Consider the following 16,497-nt stretch of genomic DNA (forward strand, 5'->3'; position numbering starts at 1 on the left):
GCATTCTTTTTCTATTGGTTTTAAAGCCATGTGTCGGATCCTGCTGTTTACTATGGTGGCGACTCCTCCTCTCTTGCTAGAGACAGGATTTTGGGCTAGGTATGTGAAAAATCCTGGCATCTCTAATTTGGTGGATTTGTTGTCAAGTCTGGTTTCAGTGACTATGACTATGTGGGCATCAATATTTCCGATGAACAGCTTGAGTTCATCTAATTTATTGTTAATCCCACCAGCATTCCAAAAAGCGATTTTAAGGATATCCCTATTTCCCGACTGAGCCATAAGAAGCGTCACTTTCTGTTGATACTAGAAAGAGCGTTTAGACAAAGATTGGATCTCGGAAAGGATTTTTTGGAGATTTTGGACAATCTTTTCTTTGGTTTAGTAGGCTGGTGACGATTTCTAGGAGGTTGTTGAGCTTCTTTTCCATCCCTTCAATGCGATTTAGTAGGTATTGCTCCTGACTCAGCTCCTTGGATCCGTAATTAGTGATATCTTGTGCTATTGGGGGTGGGCGGAAGTGAGTGAGATGTGTGTTTGCCGGATTTAGGACGCTGTCTGGATTTTTCCTGCTTTCTTCTAGGGACGCCAGGATCTCTTTGCTAGTTGTCGGCGGGCTTGTTTCCTTCCTCAGTTTCTTGTCCAGATTCCTCATTCTATTTAGGCGTTTGCTTATAGATATATTCCTTTGCGTCATCTTTACTTGTCTTATTTTAGCAGGTATTTTAGTGTTGTTTACGGTGCGTGGGGGGGGGTTTGTGTAGGGCTGTTTATTGCGGGACGTCTGAAGGTGCGTGGGTTTTGGGTAGGGCTGTTTATTGCGGGGCGTCTGGAGGTGCGTTGGTTTTGGGTAGGGCTGTTTATTGCGGGGCGTCTGGAGGTGCTTGGGTTGTGAGTGTAAGGATTGGATTTTGTTAATGGATAATCTTTGCTTTGCTTCTTGGAAAGCAGGACATCCTTTATAGCTGCTTACGTGGCTTCCATTACAATTTGCACAAACAGCCGGAAGGTTTTTGGGTTTGGTGCATGAAACCGTGGCGTGCTGTTGGCCACATTTCATGCATTTAAACGGGTTTCTGCAATAATTCCTTGTATGCCCAAAACACTGACAGCGATGACATTGCGTAGGATCCTTTGATACCCGTTTCCTTTCGACCTTGACCCTTTGTCCTCCAAGGGATTTTAATAGCAGGACCTTGAGATGGCTGCCGTCAGCCTTGGGTACAACTTCAACCTCATGAATGCGCATAGGATTTCTTGTGTCCCTAAACTGCATTGCCCTGATGAGTTTTGTAGCTATACCGATATCTTGTAGTTGGCTTTCAATCCATTTGGTCGGGGTTGACTGGTGGAGATGCCTAATTACAATTTGGAAGCCTTTTTCACTCTTTGGCTGGTGGGAGTGGAGTGGTATGTTTGCCTCAAGAAGAACATTCTGAATTGAATTGTAGGCGTCCATTGTTTTAGCCTGGATTCTTATGTTGTTGCCGAGTTCAGCTTTGGTGGTAAAGCTATTGACCCCGGCTTTATAATTTAACTTTTCTATTAGCGGAATAATCTGCTGGATGTTGGTCAAGAAGATAGATGGTGGTTTCCTGCTAGCTGGAATCGTTTTCCAGGGCGGTAGGTCGATGTTAGTTACTGTGTTAGAGGGACTAGTTGCTGGGGCTGTGTCCATTTCAGCTGACTTCTGCAAAGATTCTCTTCTCGAGTCTTGCCGAATTTTAATAGCTACTTTGCTTTTGAATATGGGTGTTTCGGCAGGTAGATTTGTGACCCCCAGATCATCATCAGAGAAGTCATCGCGTATTCTAACCTTTTTGTTAGAAGTTTGGAGTAGGCCCTCATCCAGACAGTCCCCACGTCGCTTCCCAGGAGTTTTGGGAGAGCTCAGTGTTTTAGTTAGGTTTTTTCTAGCTGCTCTCGGTGAGCGTCCGAGGGCGGCAGAGTCATGTTTTGCGTTGGGTAAGTTTTGCATTGGAGTTGGAGAGCGTTTTGCATTTTCTCTAACCAATTCTGCAAAAGTTTTGACGGGAAAAATGTTCTGAATAGCTGTGGGTTTGCCTGCGTGAGTGACAGCACTGATAGCTGTGACAGCACTGATTGTTGTGACGTCACTAATTGCTGGGCCTGGGTTTGAGTCTTGGGCAGAAAGCGATGCGCTTCTGGCGGGATTTATTGGTTTTGTCTGACGTAAGTATGTGTCGGAGGGAGAAGCTTCTTTGGCGGTTTTTGATGATTTGGTTGCATTTGTGTAATTATGTTGTGTGGGTATGTTTATAAGTACTTTGGTGGGAAGCAGGTTTTGTGATGCTATGTGTTCATCTGTGTGGGTGAGTGTCTTGGCTGCAATGCTTGGTGCTTGGTTTTGGGAGAGGGGTGAGGGGCTTTTGGCGGCCTGTGCTGGCTTTGTTTCACGTAAGTATGTGTGGGAGGGAGAAGCTGCTTTAGCGGTTTTTGATGCTGTGGTAGCATTATTGTCGTTGTATTGTGTGGGCGAGTTTATATGTGTTTTGGCGGGAATAAAGTTTTGTGTTGTTTTGTGTTTGTTTGTGTGGGTGAGTGTCTTGGCTGCTATGCTCGCTGCTGCTATTGCTGGGTTTTTGGCGTTTTTTTTTTACTTTGTAGGTGGAGGTACGGAGACAGAATGAATTCTGTTCCGCATCCACAACTTTATTTTGCCTTTGATTACAATAAATGCAATATGTAGGTACAATAATTTGAATTTTTGAGTTTAACATAGCATGGGGTGAGTTTGGGGCTTGGACATAGTTAGTATTAATTTTAAGTTAGTATTTTGTAGGCAAGGATTTCAGACATTGATATGATTGGTAACATTATCAGCTTGCATGTTTGTTTACATTTTTAAAATGAAATTATTTTGCAATAAACATTAAAATTTTAGACTAACATTGTTTTGTTTATTTCTTTTCAGGTACCCCCATCAGAAGGACAGGAGCACCGCGTCGCAGAGAGCCTCAGGAGTCATCACAGGTAAGTTTTGTTGCATTTTGGCGGTGGTCTGTTGCGGCCGCTGGAAGTGGGCAACTTGCAACAAGTTGCAGGTGATTTGTTCTCAGCTGCGTCATCCCACGCAGCCGTCGTTTGGTGAAGATCCGATTATATCGTCAATGGCAGCTTTATGCAATTGTTTAATGAGTTTGTTTGTATTGTAGATGCATATTGCCGGTCGTCGGGAAGAGTTGCGAATAGTTGTCCAGCGCAGCCGTCATTGCGTTTTTATTGAGCGAAGGAAGCCAGGTGCGTCGCGTCTTGTGGCCATAGCTTCAGGATTGGTTGCTTGAGGCCGCCAGTTCGAGATTTGTTGCAGAGAGCCGCCGCAACGAGATTGCCATGGAAATGGATGTAAAAATAGAATTTGGTAAGTATTATATATGCTATTTGTTAATTATGATTGCATTAATTTTTGTTGTTTCAGGTACATTGAGTGGAATTTAATTTAAGGTAAGTATTATATTGGTGTATATTTGTTTATATAGTTGCGTTTATTATTGTTTTTCAGGTACTTAAAGAGGAAGCTAGTCTGGGGTGAGTATTTGATTGCTTTTATAATTGCGTTGATTTATTTGCTTTTCAGGTACGTTTTGTATGGGCTAAATTGGAGGCCCTTGTCATTGTGTTATTGCAGCTGGAAAGCCACGATTTTGGAGTCATCAAGTTTGCAATTAGATAAGTATTATATTATAAATATATATTTCCCAGTAATAGCTTGTGTTCCCTTTTTTCAATAGTTGAAGTCTTGGAAGCTGGAGCTGCGTGCTTGACGTCAGCAGGATGGGGCCGTCTGTTATCGTCTGCTACTTTGTTTGTCCGGTTTGTTATTATTTATGTGTCCTTGAGTAGTTTTTATATCGCATTCTTATTTATTTTCCTTTCATTGCAGGTTAGGAGAGAATTCGTCGATGATGCAGGACAGGGGAGAAATATACAATTTGAGGACAAGTTTTGCAGCGTAAGGGTGTGGCATCTGCGCCACGCAAATGATCTTTATTAAAGCATTGGCGTCAGGAGGTGGAGACGGTATCATAAAATTGTCAGATTTTTGTATCTATAATCGCAAATGTTGGCGATTTTGTTTTGCTTTGACGGGGCCCGTCTCCTGGTTTGCGTGCGCGTCATCGGCAGGATGAGGTCGTATTTTTGTGTCTGCTGGTTTGCCTGTCAGGTTTGTAATTTCCTGTGTGTCCTTGATTAATTTATTATTATATTATTATTAATTTTCCTTTCATTATAGATTCTCAGGAATTCATTGGAAAAAAAAACGGAATTGTGGAAATTATACAATTTGGAGACGGATTTTAATTCTTTTTAATTTGATGTCAGCTCCGGGATAATGATCCTTGTTAGTGCAGTGGCATCAGGAGGTGGAGACGGCGTTGTAAGATTGTCAAATTTTTGTGTTTATAATCACAAAATATGGTGATTTTGTTTTTCTTTGCAGGGCTCGTCTTCTCTTGTTGGTTGCTTTGGATCACCAGTTGGCTGTGTTTATTGAGGTAAGTGCTTTATTTGATTGTCTTTGTTAATTTTCTTATTGGTTAATTGTTTTGTTTTCAGGTTTAGCGTCTCTAATGTAGGCGCTCGTCGATCTGAGAGAATTTAAGAGTAGTGGAAAGGATAGATTTTGCAGCTCCGCGCTGAGAGCCCTGAACGAAGCGTAGGCAGCTTATATGGCCCGTCTATTGCAGTGCAGCACTGCAAGTGGATTGCATCGGAGATAAGGGATACTAATCGGGACCGTGTGGCAAGGAGGTTCAGGTAAGTGACGTTGTGCATAAATTGCTGCAGCGAGTCGCCTTTTATTCATCATGTTTCTGCCACACTAATCCTTTTCGTATCGATCTACCGCTTCATCTTATAGGACTTGGTTGTATTTTTCGTATCTTTCATCAGTATCAGCTGGAGTGCGTTTTCGTAAGCTTGATTATCCGGATGCTTTGAGGTGTGAGTATTGATTATATTGATTATATTTTAATTCCATTATCTAATTGAATTTGTATTCTAAGGAAATTAGGCTGTGTCGAGGAAGGAGATGACCGAGCAAGAGTTTGGGAGCAGACTGACGTGCGCTTTTCCATCGGATATAGATGTTGTTAGAATAAGTATAAGTAAATGTAGGATTAATTGGAAGTTTCCATGTCAGGATTGTTAACTCTTCCTTGTATGATTAAGGCCAATAAACTGTCAATTTTCTTCTCTAAATTGTCGACTCTATTTGCTAAGTTTGTTGTGTGGTCGTCCAAGAAGCCTTTTTGCGAGTTAGGATTGTAGTTTATTGGCGATGGCGTGGCTTCATCTATAAATCTTGGCTTGAAGCTAGCTCTAGCAGCTCTGCTGGTGGTAGGAGGGCTGTCATTTCTAACTTGCATGGGATTTGAAGTACCTTTTTCAGGTTCCTGGTCGTTTTCTTCACTCCTTTGTTTTCGGAGCATGTCCTGGTAATTTTCCAGATGTCTTTGCGCTGGGTTGCTTGTCTTGGGTGCCATTCTTGGCTTTGCATTGTTTTTTGAAGTTATCCTACCCTTTTTGGGTAACTTATTAGTGTTTCGGCGCCATTTATTCAGCCGCGTCTGAATGGCAGTGTCATGGGAGGAAAAACGTGGCCTTCTGTCATTCATATTCTGTCGGAATGGATTTAGCATCGACTTTCTGGCTGCTTCCTGGCGGGCTTCAGCGATTGATCTGTTCAGGATTGCTGAGCTGTGTGGCAGCCGAGGGGTGTTATTGCGTGGAGGAGGGCCTTGACGTCTATAAAAGTTGTTGGTTGCGTCTTTAATTATGCGTATTTTATTTGTGTCAATGTTGTTTGCCGCAAGCTTTTGTTTTTCAGCCTTGTAAACAGGACATCCCTTGTATGCACTAATGTGCTCTCCAGAGCAGTTGATGCAGGTAGCAGGGGTGGTTCTTGGCTTGGTGCAACAGGATGACAGGTGGTCGCCAGCGCATTTCATGCATCTTGGAGGCCTCATGCATGAGTTCTTGGCATGCCTGAAGCCCTGGCATCTGTAGCACTGGACCGGCTCCCGTGTCCTGTTTTTCCTTTCAATATCCACTCTTTGCCCACCGATTTGTTTGAGTGAGATAATTTTGTCATGACTGCCGTCCTTGGCCATGACGATCTCAACTTCAAACATGCGCATGGGCCCACCTGTAGCCGGGTTCGTCATATTTTTTAACATTTCAGGTGGAGGTACGGAGACAGAATGAATTCTGTTCCGCATCCACTACTTTATTTTGCCTTTGATTACATTTTATGCAATATATAGGTACAATAATTTGAATTTTGAGTTTAACATAGCTTAGGGTGAGTTTGGGGCTTGGACATAGTTAGTATTAAATTATAGTTAGTATTATTGTAGACTTGGATTTCAGACAATGACATGGATTGGTAACATTATTGACTTGCATGTTTAGTTTACATTTTTAAAATAGAATTATTTTACAATAAACATTAAAATTTTAGGCTAACATTGTTTTATTTATTTCTTTTCAGGTACCTCCGCCAGAAGGACGGAAGCACCGAGTCGCTGGGAAGTCTCAAGAGTCATCACAGGTAAGATTTGTTGCATTTTTGCAGTGTTCTGTTGCGGCCGCTGGAAGTGGGCCACTTGCAACAAGTATGTCCGGCCGGTGTTGCAGGTTATTTGTACTCGGTTTTAGCATTCCTCGCCACGGTCGTTTAGTGAAGGTAAGTTGTATCGTCAGTGGCTAGAATTTAATCCCACGCGGCTGTCATTGCGTTTTTGTAGAGCTGCTGGCATTATGATGGTGGAGTTCGTCTCGTGAAGTCGTCAGTGAAGATTGTAGCTCGGTCTATCACCGAGAGAAGCCATATGCGCCGCATCTTGTGGCCGTAATCGCCAGGAGTGGCAGTTTGGGGCCGCCGGTTCAAGGTTTGTTGCAGAGGGCCGCCGCAACAAAATAGGCATGGAAATGGATGCAAAAATAGTATATGGTAAGTATTATATATGCTATTTGTTAATTATGATTGCATTAATTTTAGTAGTTTCAGGTACATTGAGTGGAGTTTAATTTAAGGTAAGTATTGTGTTTGTGTATATTTGTATTTATAATTGCGTTTGTTATTGTTTTTCAGGTACTTAAGGAGGAAGCTAGTCTGGGGTGAGTATTGTATTTGCTTTTATAATTGCGTTGATTTTAATTTTATTTTTGCTTTTCAGGTACATTTTGTAATAGCTAGTTTGGAGGACCTTTGTTATTGTGCTATTGGAGCTGGAATGCCGCGGTTTTGGAGTCATCAAGTTGCAATTAGATAAGTATTATATTTTAAATATATATTTCCCAGTAATAGCTTGTGTTCCCTTGTATCATTAGTTGCAGTCTTGGAAGCTGGGGCTGCGTGCTTGACATCATCAGGTTGGAGCTGTCTATTAGCATCTGCTGCTTTGTCTGTCCGGTTAGTTATTGTATGTATGCTCTTGAGTTATTTTTGTATCGAATTATTGTTTATTTTCCTTTTATTGTAGGTTAGCGGAGAGATCGTTGAAGATACGATACTGAGGAGAAATATTCATTTTAAGGACGAAATTTGCAGCTTATTAATGTGGCGTCAGCTCCGCGCTGGTGATCCTTGTTAATGCAGTGGCATCCGGAGGTGGAGACGGCGTTTTAGGGTTATTAATTTTTTGCGTTTGTATTCGCGAAAATTGACGATTTCGTTTTATTTTTGCGTTGCCCACCTCCTCTTGTCGGATGCATTAGATGTGGATCAGCAGTTGGCTGTGGTCAAGTAGGTAAGTGCATTTGATTGTTGTTTAATTTGTTAATGATTAATTGTTTTATTTTTAGGTTTTAGCGTCAGTTCTTGTAGGCGCTCGTCAGTCTGAGTTTTGAGAGAGATTGGAGGCAGACAGAAGTGCGCTTTTCCATCAGATAAAGATGAAGATGTCGTTTTAATAGATATAAGTATTTGTAAGTTTAATTGGATGTATCCATGTCAAGATTGTTGTCTCTTCCTTGAGTAATTAATGCCAATAAAATGTCGATTTTCTTTTCTAAATTGTCGACTCTAATTGCTAAGTTTCTTGTGGGGTCGTCCGATAATCCTTTTTGTAAGAAATGATTGGAGTTTCTTGGCGATGGTGTGGCTACATCAATAACTCTTGGTTTAAAACTAGCTCTGGCAGCTTTGCTGGTGGTCGGAGGGCTGTCATTGCTAGCTTGCATGGGATTTGAGTTACCTTTTTTAGGTTCATGGTCATTTTCTTCACTCCTTTGTTTTCGGAGCATGTCCTGGTAATTTTCCAGATGTCTTTGCGCTGGATTGCTTGTCTTGGATACCAGTCTTGGCTTTGCATTGTTTTTTGAAGTTTTCCTACCCTTTTTGGGTATATTGTTTGAGTTTCGGCGCCATTTATTCAGACGCATCTGAATGGCAGTGTCATGCGAGGAAAATCGTGGCCTTCTGTCGTTAATATTTTGTCGGAAAGGATTTGACATTGACTTTCTGGCTGCCTCCTGGCGAGCTTCAGCGATTGATCTGTTCAGGATCGCTGAGCTGTGTGGCAGCCGTGGGGTATTATTGCGTGGAGGAGGGCCTTGACGTCTATAAATGTTGTTCGTTGCGTCTTTAATTGTTCGTATTTTATTTGCGTCAATGTTGTTGGCCGCAAGCTTTTGTTTTTCTGCCTTGTAAACGGGGCATCCCTTGTATGCACTAATGTGCTCTCCAGAGCAGTTGACGCAGGTAGCGGGGGTGGTTCTTGGCTTGGTGCAACAGGATGACAGGTGGTCGCCAGCGCATTTCATGCATTTTGGTGGTCTCATGCACGAGTTTTTGGCATGCCTGTAGCCCTGGCATCTGTAGCATTGGACCGGCTCCCGTGTCCTGTTTTTCCTTTCAATATCCACTTTTTGTCCACCGATTTGTTTGAGTGAGATAATTTTATCATGACTGCCGTCCTTGGCCATGACGATCTCCACTTCAAACATGCGCATAGGGCCGCCTGTGGCCGGGTTCGTCATATTTCTGACGAAGCGCGCGGTGAATCCGAGTGTCAGCAACTCCTTGACAATCCACGAGCATGGAGTGGAGTGGTGGAGATGTCTGATTACTACTCGGAAGCCTCTCTCGGACTTTGGCTGGTTAGTGATTTTTGCCTTTGTAGGTGGAGGTACGGAGACAGAATGAATTCTGTTCCGCATCCACAATTTTATTTTGCCTTTGATTACAATAAATGCAATATGTAGGTACAATAATTTGAATTTTTAGAGTATAACATAGCATGGGGTGAGTTTGGGGCTGGACATAGATTAGTATTTAATGTTAAGTTAGTATTTTTCTTTGTAGGCTTTAGATTATAACAGTGACATGGGCTGGTAACATTATCATATGCTTGTTTTGTATACATTTTTTTTAAAATGAAATTATTTGCAATAAACATTAAAATTTTAGACTAACATTGTTTTATTTATTTCTTTTCAGGTACCCCCACCAGAAGGGCAGGAGCACCGCGTCGTTGAGGGCCTCAGGAGTCATCACAGGTAAGTTTTGTTGCATTTTGGCAGTGGTCTGTTGCGGCCACTGGAAGTGGGCCATTTGCAACAAGTATGTCCGGCCGGCGTTGCAGGTTAGTAGTTCTCGGTTTCGGCATCCCTCGCCGCGGTCGTTTGATTAAGGTAAGTTGTATCGTTAGTGGCAAGAATGTAATCCCACGAAGCTGTCATTGCGTTTATATAGAGCTGCTGGCATTATGATGGTGGAGTTCGTCTCGTTGTGGCAGAGAAGTCGTCAGTGAGGATTGTGGCTCGATCAATCACCGAATGAAGCCCGGTGCGCCGCGTCTTGTGGCCATATCGTCGGGATTGGCAGCTTGGGGCCGCCGGTTCGAGATTTGTTACAGAGGGCCGTCGTAACGTTATAGGCATGGAAATGGATGCAAAAATAGTATTTGGTAAGTATTATATATGTTATTTGTTTTTTATGATTGCGTTAATTTTTGTTGTTTCAGGTACATTGAGTGGAAATTAAATTAAGGTAAGTATTATATTTGTGTATATTTGTTTATATGATTGCGTTTGTTATTGTTTTTCAGGTACTTAAAGGAAGCTTGTCTGGGGTGAGTATTGAGTATTTTTTATAATTGCGTTGATTTTGTTTTTGCTTTTCAGGTACGTTTTGTAAGAGCTGGTTTGGAGGACCTTTGTTATTGTGCAATTGCAGCTGGGATGCCGCAGATATGGAGTCATCAAGTTGCAATTAGATAAGTATTACATTTTAAATATAAATTTCCCAGTAATAGCTTGTGTACCCTTGTTTCAATAGTTGGAGTCTTTGAGGCTGGAGCTGCGTGCTTGTCGTCAGCAGGATGGAGCAGGCTAATAGTATCTGCTACTTTGTCTGTCCGGTTTGTTATTATTTATGTGTCCTTGGGTAATTTTTGTATCGCATTCTTATTTAATTTCCTTTCATTACAGGTTAGCGGAAAATTCGTTGAAGATACAGAACTGAGGAGAAATATGCAATTTAAGGACATGTTTTGCAGGATGTTGGTGTGGCATCTGCTCCACGCAATTGCTCTTTATTTATGCAATGGCGTCAGGAGATGGAGACGGCATCATAAAATTGTCGGTTTTTTGTATCTATAATCGCAAAAGTTGGCGATTTTGTTTTGCTATAGTGAGGCCCGTCTCCTGATTTACGTGCGCATCATCGGCAGGATGAGGGCGAATTTTTGTATCTGCTGGATTGCCTGTCAGGTTTGCAATTTTCTGTGTCTTTGATTAATTTAGTATTATATTTTTATTAATTTTCCTTTCTTTATAGGTTGTCGGGAAGTCATTGAGAAAACGGTACTGCGGAGATTTATACAATTTGGAGACGGATTTTAATTCATTTTAATATGGTGTTAGTTCCGGGATAGTGATCCTTGTGAGTGCAGTGGCATCAGGAGATGGAGACGGCGTTGTAAGGTTGTCAGTTTTTTGTGTTTATAATCGCGAAGGGTGGCGATTTTGTTTTTCTTTTGCGGAGCCGGTCTTCTCTTGATGGTTGTGTTGGATCACCAGTTGGCTCTGGTTATTGAGGTAAGTGCTTTATTTATTTGTTTTGTTTATTTTCTTATTGGTTAATTGATTTGTTTTCAGGTTTTAGCGTCAACTAATGTAGGCGCTCGTCGATCTGGAAGATTATCTGAGTAGCAGGAAGGATAGTTTTTGCTGCTCCGCGCAAGGTGCCCTGATCGGAGCATAGGCAGCTTATATGGCCCGTCAATTGCAGCGCAGCACTGCAAGTAGATTGTATCGGTGATAAGGGATACTACCAGGGACTGTGTGGCAAAGAAAGTTCAGGTAAGTGACGTTGTGCATAAATTGCTGCAGCGAGTCGCCTTTTATTCATCATGTTTCTGCCACACTAATCCTTTTCATATCGATCTACCGATTCATCCTTTATGTCCTAGTTGGTTTTCTCCGCATCGTTTCGTCAGGATCAGCTGGAGTGCGTTGTCTTAGGATTGCTCATCCGGATGCGTTGAGGTGAGGGTATTGTTTATTGTTTTTGTGCCATCCACTAATTGAATTATTATTCCAGATAAATTAGGCTGCGTCGAGAAGGGTGGTGACAGTGGAGGAGGTTTATAAGCAGACAGACGTGCGCTTTTCCATCGGATAAAGATATCGTTTATTTAGATGTAAGAGGATATAGATTTAATTTGATGTGTCCATGTCAAGATTATTGTTTCTTATTTGTAAGATTAAGGCCATTAAAATGTCAATTTTCTTTTCTAAGTTGTCGACTCTGTTTGCTAAGGTTGTTGTGGGGCCGTCAGAGAAGCCTTTTTGTGAGTTAAGATTGGAGTTTCTTGGCGATTGCATGGCTTCATCAATAAATCTTGGTTTGAAGCTAGCTCTGGCAGCTCTGCTGGTGGTAGGAGGGCTGTCTTTGCTAACTTGCGTGGGATTTGAAGAACCTTTTTCAGGTTCCTGGTCATTTTCTTCACTCCTTTGTTTTCGGAGCATGTCCTGGTAATTTTCCAGGTGTCTTTGCGCTGGGTTGCTTGTCTTGGATGCAAGTCTTGTCTTTGCATTATTTTTTGATGTAATCCTACCCTTTTTGGGTAATTTATTAGTGTTTCGGCGCCATTTATTCAGTCGCGTCTGAATGGCAGTGTCATGGGAGGAAAAGCGTGGCCTTCTGTCATTCATGTTCTGTCGGAAAGGATTTGACACCGACTTTCTGGCAGCCTCCTGGCGTGCTTCAGCAATTGATCTGCTCAGGATTGTTGAGCTGTGTGGCAGCCGTGGGGTGTTATTGCGTGGAGGAGGGCCTTGACGTTTATAGAAGTTGTTAGTTGCGTCTTTAATTGTACGTATTTTGTTTATGTCAATATTGTTAGCCGCAAGCTTTTGTTTTTCGGCCTTGTAAACGGGGCATCCCTTGTATGCACTAATGTGCTCTCCAGAGCAGTTGACGCAGGTAGCAGGGGTGGTTCTTGGCTTAGTGCAGCAGGATGACAGGTGATCGCCAGCGCATTTCATGCATCTTGGTGGCCTCATGCATGAGTTTTTGGCATGCCTGTAGCCCTGGCATCTGTAGCACTGGACCGGCTCCCGTGTCCTGTTTTTCCTTTCAATATCCACCCTTTGCCCACCAATTTGTTTGAGTGAGATAATTTTGTCATGACTGCCGTCCTTGGCCATGACAATCTCCACTTCAAACATTCGCATGGGGCCACCTGTAGCCGGATTCGTCATGTTTCTGACGAAGCGCGCTGAGAATCCGAGCGTCAGCAACTCCTTGACAATCCACGAGCATGGAGTGGAGTGGTGGAGATGTCTGATTACAACTCGGAAGCCCCTCTCGGACTTTGGCTGGTTGGAGAATAGGGGAAAGCCGTTTGCTATAAGGACATCTTTATTTTTTTTACTTTGTAGGTGGAGGTACGGAGACAGAATGAATTCTGTTCCGCATCCACAACTTTATTTTGCCTTTGATTACAATAAATGCAATATGTAGGTACAATAATTTGAATTTTAGAGTATAACATAGCATGGGGTGAGTTTGGGGCTGGACATATTTTAGTATTTAATGTTAAGTTAGTATTTTTCTTTGTAGGCTTTAGATTATAACAGTGACATGGGCTGGTAACATTATCATATGCTTGTTTTGTATACATTTTTTTTTAAAATGAAATTATTTGCAATAAACATTAAAATTTTAGACTAACATTGTTTTATTTATTTCTTTTCAGGTACCCCCACCAGAAGGGCAGGAGCACCGCATCGTTGAGGGCCTCAGGAGTCATCACAGGTAAGTTTTGTTGCATTTTGGCAGTGGTCTGTTGCGGCCACTGGAAGTGGGCCATTTGCAACAAGTATGTCCGGCCGGCGTTGCAGGTTAGTAGTTCTCGGTTTCAGCATCCCTCGCCGCGGTCATTTGATTAAGGTAAGTTGTATCGTTAGTGGCAAGAATGTAATCCCACGAAGCTGTCATTGCGTTTATATAGAGCTGCTGGCATTATGATGGTGGAGTTCGTCTCGTTGTGGCAGAGAAGTCGTCAGTGAGGATTGTGGCTCGATCTATCACCGAATGAAGCCAGGTGCGCCGCGTCTTGTGGCCATATCGTCGGGATTGGCAGCTTGGGGCCGCCAGTTCGAGATTTGTTACAGAGGGCCGTCGTAACGTTATAGGCATGGAAATGGATGCAAAAATAGTATTTGGTAAGTATTATATATGTTATTTGTTTTTTATGATTGCGTTAATTTTTGTTGTTTCAGGTACATTGAGTGGAAATTAAATTAAGGTAAGTATTATATTTGTGTATATTTGTTTATATGATTGCGTTTGTTATTGTTTTTCAGGTACTTAAAGGAAGCTTGTCTGGGGTGAGTATTGAGTATTTTTTATAATTGCGTTGATTTTGTTTTTGCTTTTCAGGTACGTTTTGTAAGAGCTGGTTTGGAGGACCTTTGTTATTGTGCAATTGCAGCTGGGATGCCGCAGATATGGAGTCATCAAGTTGCAATTAGATAAGTATTACATTTTAAATATAAATTTCCCAGTAATAGCTTGTGTACCCTTGTTTCAATAGTTGGAGTCTTTGAGGCTGGAGCTGCGTGCTTGTCGTCAGCAGGATGGAGCAGGCTAATAGTATCTGCTACTTTGTCTGTCCGGTTTGTTATTATTTATGTGTCCTTGGGTAATTTTTGTATCGCATTCTTATTTAATTTCCTTTCATTACAGGTTAGCGGAAAATTCGTTGAAGATACAGAACTGAGGAGAAATATGCAATTTAAGGACATGTTTTGCAGGATGTTGGTGTGGCATCTGCGCCACGCAATTGCTCTTTATTTATGCAATGGCGTCAGGAGATGGAGACGGCATCATAAAATTGTCGGTTTTTTGTATCTATAATCGCAAAAGTTGGCGATTTTGTTTTGCTATAGTGAGGCCCGTCTCCTGATTTACGTGCGCATCATCGGCAGGATGAGGGCGAATTTTTGTATCTGCTGGATTGCCTGTCAGGTTTGCAATTTTCTGTGTCTTTGATTAATTTAGTATTATATTTTTATTAATTTTCCTTTCTTTATAGGTTGTCGGGAAGTCATTGAGAAAACGGTATTGCGGAGATTTATACAATTTGGAGACGGATTTTAATTCATTTTAATATGAAGTTAGTTCCGGGATAGTGATCCTTGTGAGTGCAGTGGCATCAGGAGATGGAGACGGCGTTGTAAGGTTGTCAGTTTTTTGTGTTTATAATCGCGAAAGGTGGCGATTTTGTTTTTCTTTTGCGGAGCCGGTCTTCTCTTGATGGTTGTGTTGGATCACCAGTTGGCTCTGGTTATTGAGGTAAGTGCTTTATTTATTTGTTTTGTTTATTTTCTTATTGGTTAATTGATTTGTTTTCAGGTTTTAGCGTCAACTAATGTAGGCGCTCGTCGATCTGGAAGATTATCAGAGTAGCAGGAAGGATAGATTTTGCTGCTCCGCGCAAGGTGCCCTGATCGGAGCATAGGCAGCTTATATGGCCCGTCAATTGCAGCGCAGCACTGCAAGTAGATTGTATCGGTGATAAGGGATACTACCAGGGACTGTGTGGCGAAGAAAGTTCAGGTAAGTGACGTTGTGCATAAATTGCTGCAGCGAGTCGCCTTTTATTCATCATGTTTCTGCCACACTAATCCTTTTCATATCGATCTACCGATTCATCCTTTATGTCCTAGTTGGTTTTCTCCGCATCGTTTCGTCAGGATCAGCTGGAGTGCGTTGTCTTAGGATTGCTCATCCGGATGCGTTGAGGTGAGGGTATTGTTTATTGTTTTTGTGCCATCCACTAATTGAATTATTATTCCAGATAAATTAGGCTGCGTCGAGAAGGGTGGTGACAGTGGAGGAGGTTTATAAGCAGACAGACGTGCGCTTTTCCATCGGATAAAGATATCGTTTATTTAGATGTAAGAGGATATAGATTTAATTTGATGTGTCCATGTCAAGATTATTGTTTCTTATTTGTAAGATTAAGGCCATTAAAATGTCAATTTTCTTTTCTAAGTTGTCGACTCTGTTTGCTAAGGTTGTTGTGGGGCCGTCAGAGAAGCCTTTTTGTGAGTTAAGATTGGAGTTTCTTGGCGATTGCATGGCTTCATCAATAAATCTTGGTTTGAAGCTAGCTCTGGCAGCTCTGCTGGTGGTAGGAGGGCTGTCTTTGCTAACTTGCGTGGGATTTGAAGAACCTTTTTCAGGTTCCTGGTCATTTTCTTCACTCCTTTGTTTTCGGAGCATGTCCTGGTAATTTTCCAGGTGTCTTTGCGCTGGGTTGCTTGTCTTGGATGCAAGTCTTGTCTTTGCATTATTTTTTGATGTAATCCTACCCTTTTTGGGTAATTTATTAGTGTTTCGGCGCCATTTATTCAGTCGCGTCTGAATGGCAGTGTCATGGGAGGAAAAGCGTGGCCTTCTGTCATTCATGTTCTGTCGGAAAGGATTTGACACCGACTTTCTGGCAGCCTCCTGGCGTGCTTCAGCAATTGATCTGCTCAGGATTGTTGAGCTGTGTGGAAGCCGTGGGGTGTTATTGCGTGGAGGAGGGCCTTGACGTTTATAGAAGTTGTTAGTTGCGTCTTTAATTGTACGTATTTTGTTTATGTCGATATTGTTAGCCGCAAGCTTTTGTTTTTCGGCCTTGTAAACGGGGCATCCCTTGTATGCACTAATGTGCTCTCCAGAGCAGTTGACGCAGGTAGCAGGGGTGGTTCTTGGCTTAGTGCAGCAGGATGACAGGTGATCGCCAGCGCATTTCATGCATCTTGGTGGCCTCATGCATGAGTTTTTGGCATGCCTGTAGCCCTGGCATCTGTAGCACTGGACCGGCTCCCGTGTCCTGTTTTTCCTTTCAATATCCACCCTTTGCCCACCAATTTGTTTGAGTGAGATAATTTTGTCATGACTGCCGTCCTTGGCCATGACAATCTCCACTTCAAACATTCGCATGGGGCCACCTGTAGCCGGATTCG

At 42.3% G+C, this 16,497-nt stretch overlaps 6 long non-coding RNA genes across 13 annotated transcripts; all 6 read left to right on the plus strand.

The window, feature by feature from the left end:
- The first annotated feature begins 3,807 nt into the window (after positions 1-3,807).
- LOC116802532 lies at positions 3,808-5,223 on the plus strand. Of its 2 annotated transcripts, none has more exons than XR_004362765.1 (7): positions 3,808-3,834; positions 3,905-4,186; positions 4,256-4,399; positions 4,463-4,517; positions 4,579-4,779; positions 4,883-4,965; positions 5,028-5,223. It is a non-coding gene; the product is annotated as an uncharacterized LOC116802532 (long non-coding RNA). The 2 variants fall into 2 exon arrangements; XR_004362766.1 differs by having other exon boundaries at positions 5,036-5,223.
- A 1,883-nt stretch (positions 5,224-7,106) lies between these two features.
- LOC116802536 lies at positions 7,107-8,041 on the plus strand. Of its 2 annotated transcripts, XR_004362788.1 has the most exons (4): positions 7,107-7,143; positions 7,203-7,448; positions 7,509-7,775; positions 7,831-8,041. It is a non-coding gene; the product is annotated as an uncharacterized LOC116802536 (long non-coding RNA). The 2 variants fall into 2 exon arrangements; XR_004362787.1 differs by lacking the exon at positions 7,107-7,143 and having other exon boundaries at positions 7,146-7,448.
- Positions 8,042-9,637: 1,596 nt separating this feature from the next.
- LOC116802537 lies at positions 9,638-10,091 on the plus strand. The gene is made up of 3 exons (XR_004362789.1): positions 9,638-9,935; positions 9,993-10,018; positions 10,077-10,091. It is a non-coding gene; the product is annotated as an uncharacterized LOC116802537 (long non-coding RNA).
- Positions 10,092-10,428: 337 nt separating this feature from the next.
- Positions 10,429-11,769, plus strand: LOC116802533. Of its 3 annotated transcripts, none has more exons than XR_004362767.1 (3): positions 10,429-11,067; positions 11,128-11,517; positions 11,573-11,769. It is a non-coding gene; the product is annotated as an uncharacterized LOC116802533 (long non-coding RNA). The 3 variants fall into 3 exon arrangements; XR_004362768.1 differs by having other exon boundaries at positions 10,429-10,740; positions 10,808-11,517; XR_004362769.1 differs by having other exon boundaries at positions 10,972-11,331; positions 11,442-11,517.
- A 1,395-nt stretch (positions 11,770-13,164) lies between these two features.
- On the plus strand, positions 13,165-13,857 carry LOC116802538. The gene is made up of 3 exons (XR_004362790.1): positions 13,165-13,701; positions 13,759-13,784; positions 13,843-13,857. It is a non-coding gene; the product is annotated as an uncharacterized LOC116802538 (long non-coding RNA).
- A 337-nt stretch (positions 13,858-14,194) lies between these two features.
- Positions 14,195-15,535, plus strand: LOC116802535. 4 transcript variants are annotated; one of them, XR_004362786.1, is made up of 4 exons: positions 14,195-14,506; positions 14,574-15,097; positions 15,208-15,283; positions 15,339-15,535. It is a non-coding gene; the product is annotated as an uncharacterized LOC116802535 (long non-coding RNA). The 4 variants fall into 4 exon arrangements; XR_004362785.1 differs by having other exon boundaries at positions 14,196-14,833; positions 14,894-15,097; XR_004362784.1 differs by having other exon boundaries at positions 14,202-15,097.
- Positions 15,536-16,497: the final 962 nt, after the last annotated feature.

Source organism: Drosophila sechellia, unplaced genomic scaffold (assembly GCF_004382195.2).
Source record: "Drosophila sechellia strain sech25 unplaced genomic scaffold, ASM438219v1 U_161, whole genome shotgun sequence".
Classification (NCBI taxonomy): domain Eukaryota; kingdom Metazoa; phylum Arthropoda; class Insecta; order Diptera; family Drosophilidae; genus Drosophila; species Drosophila sechellia.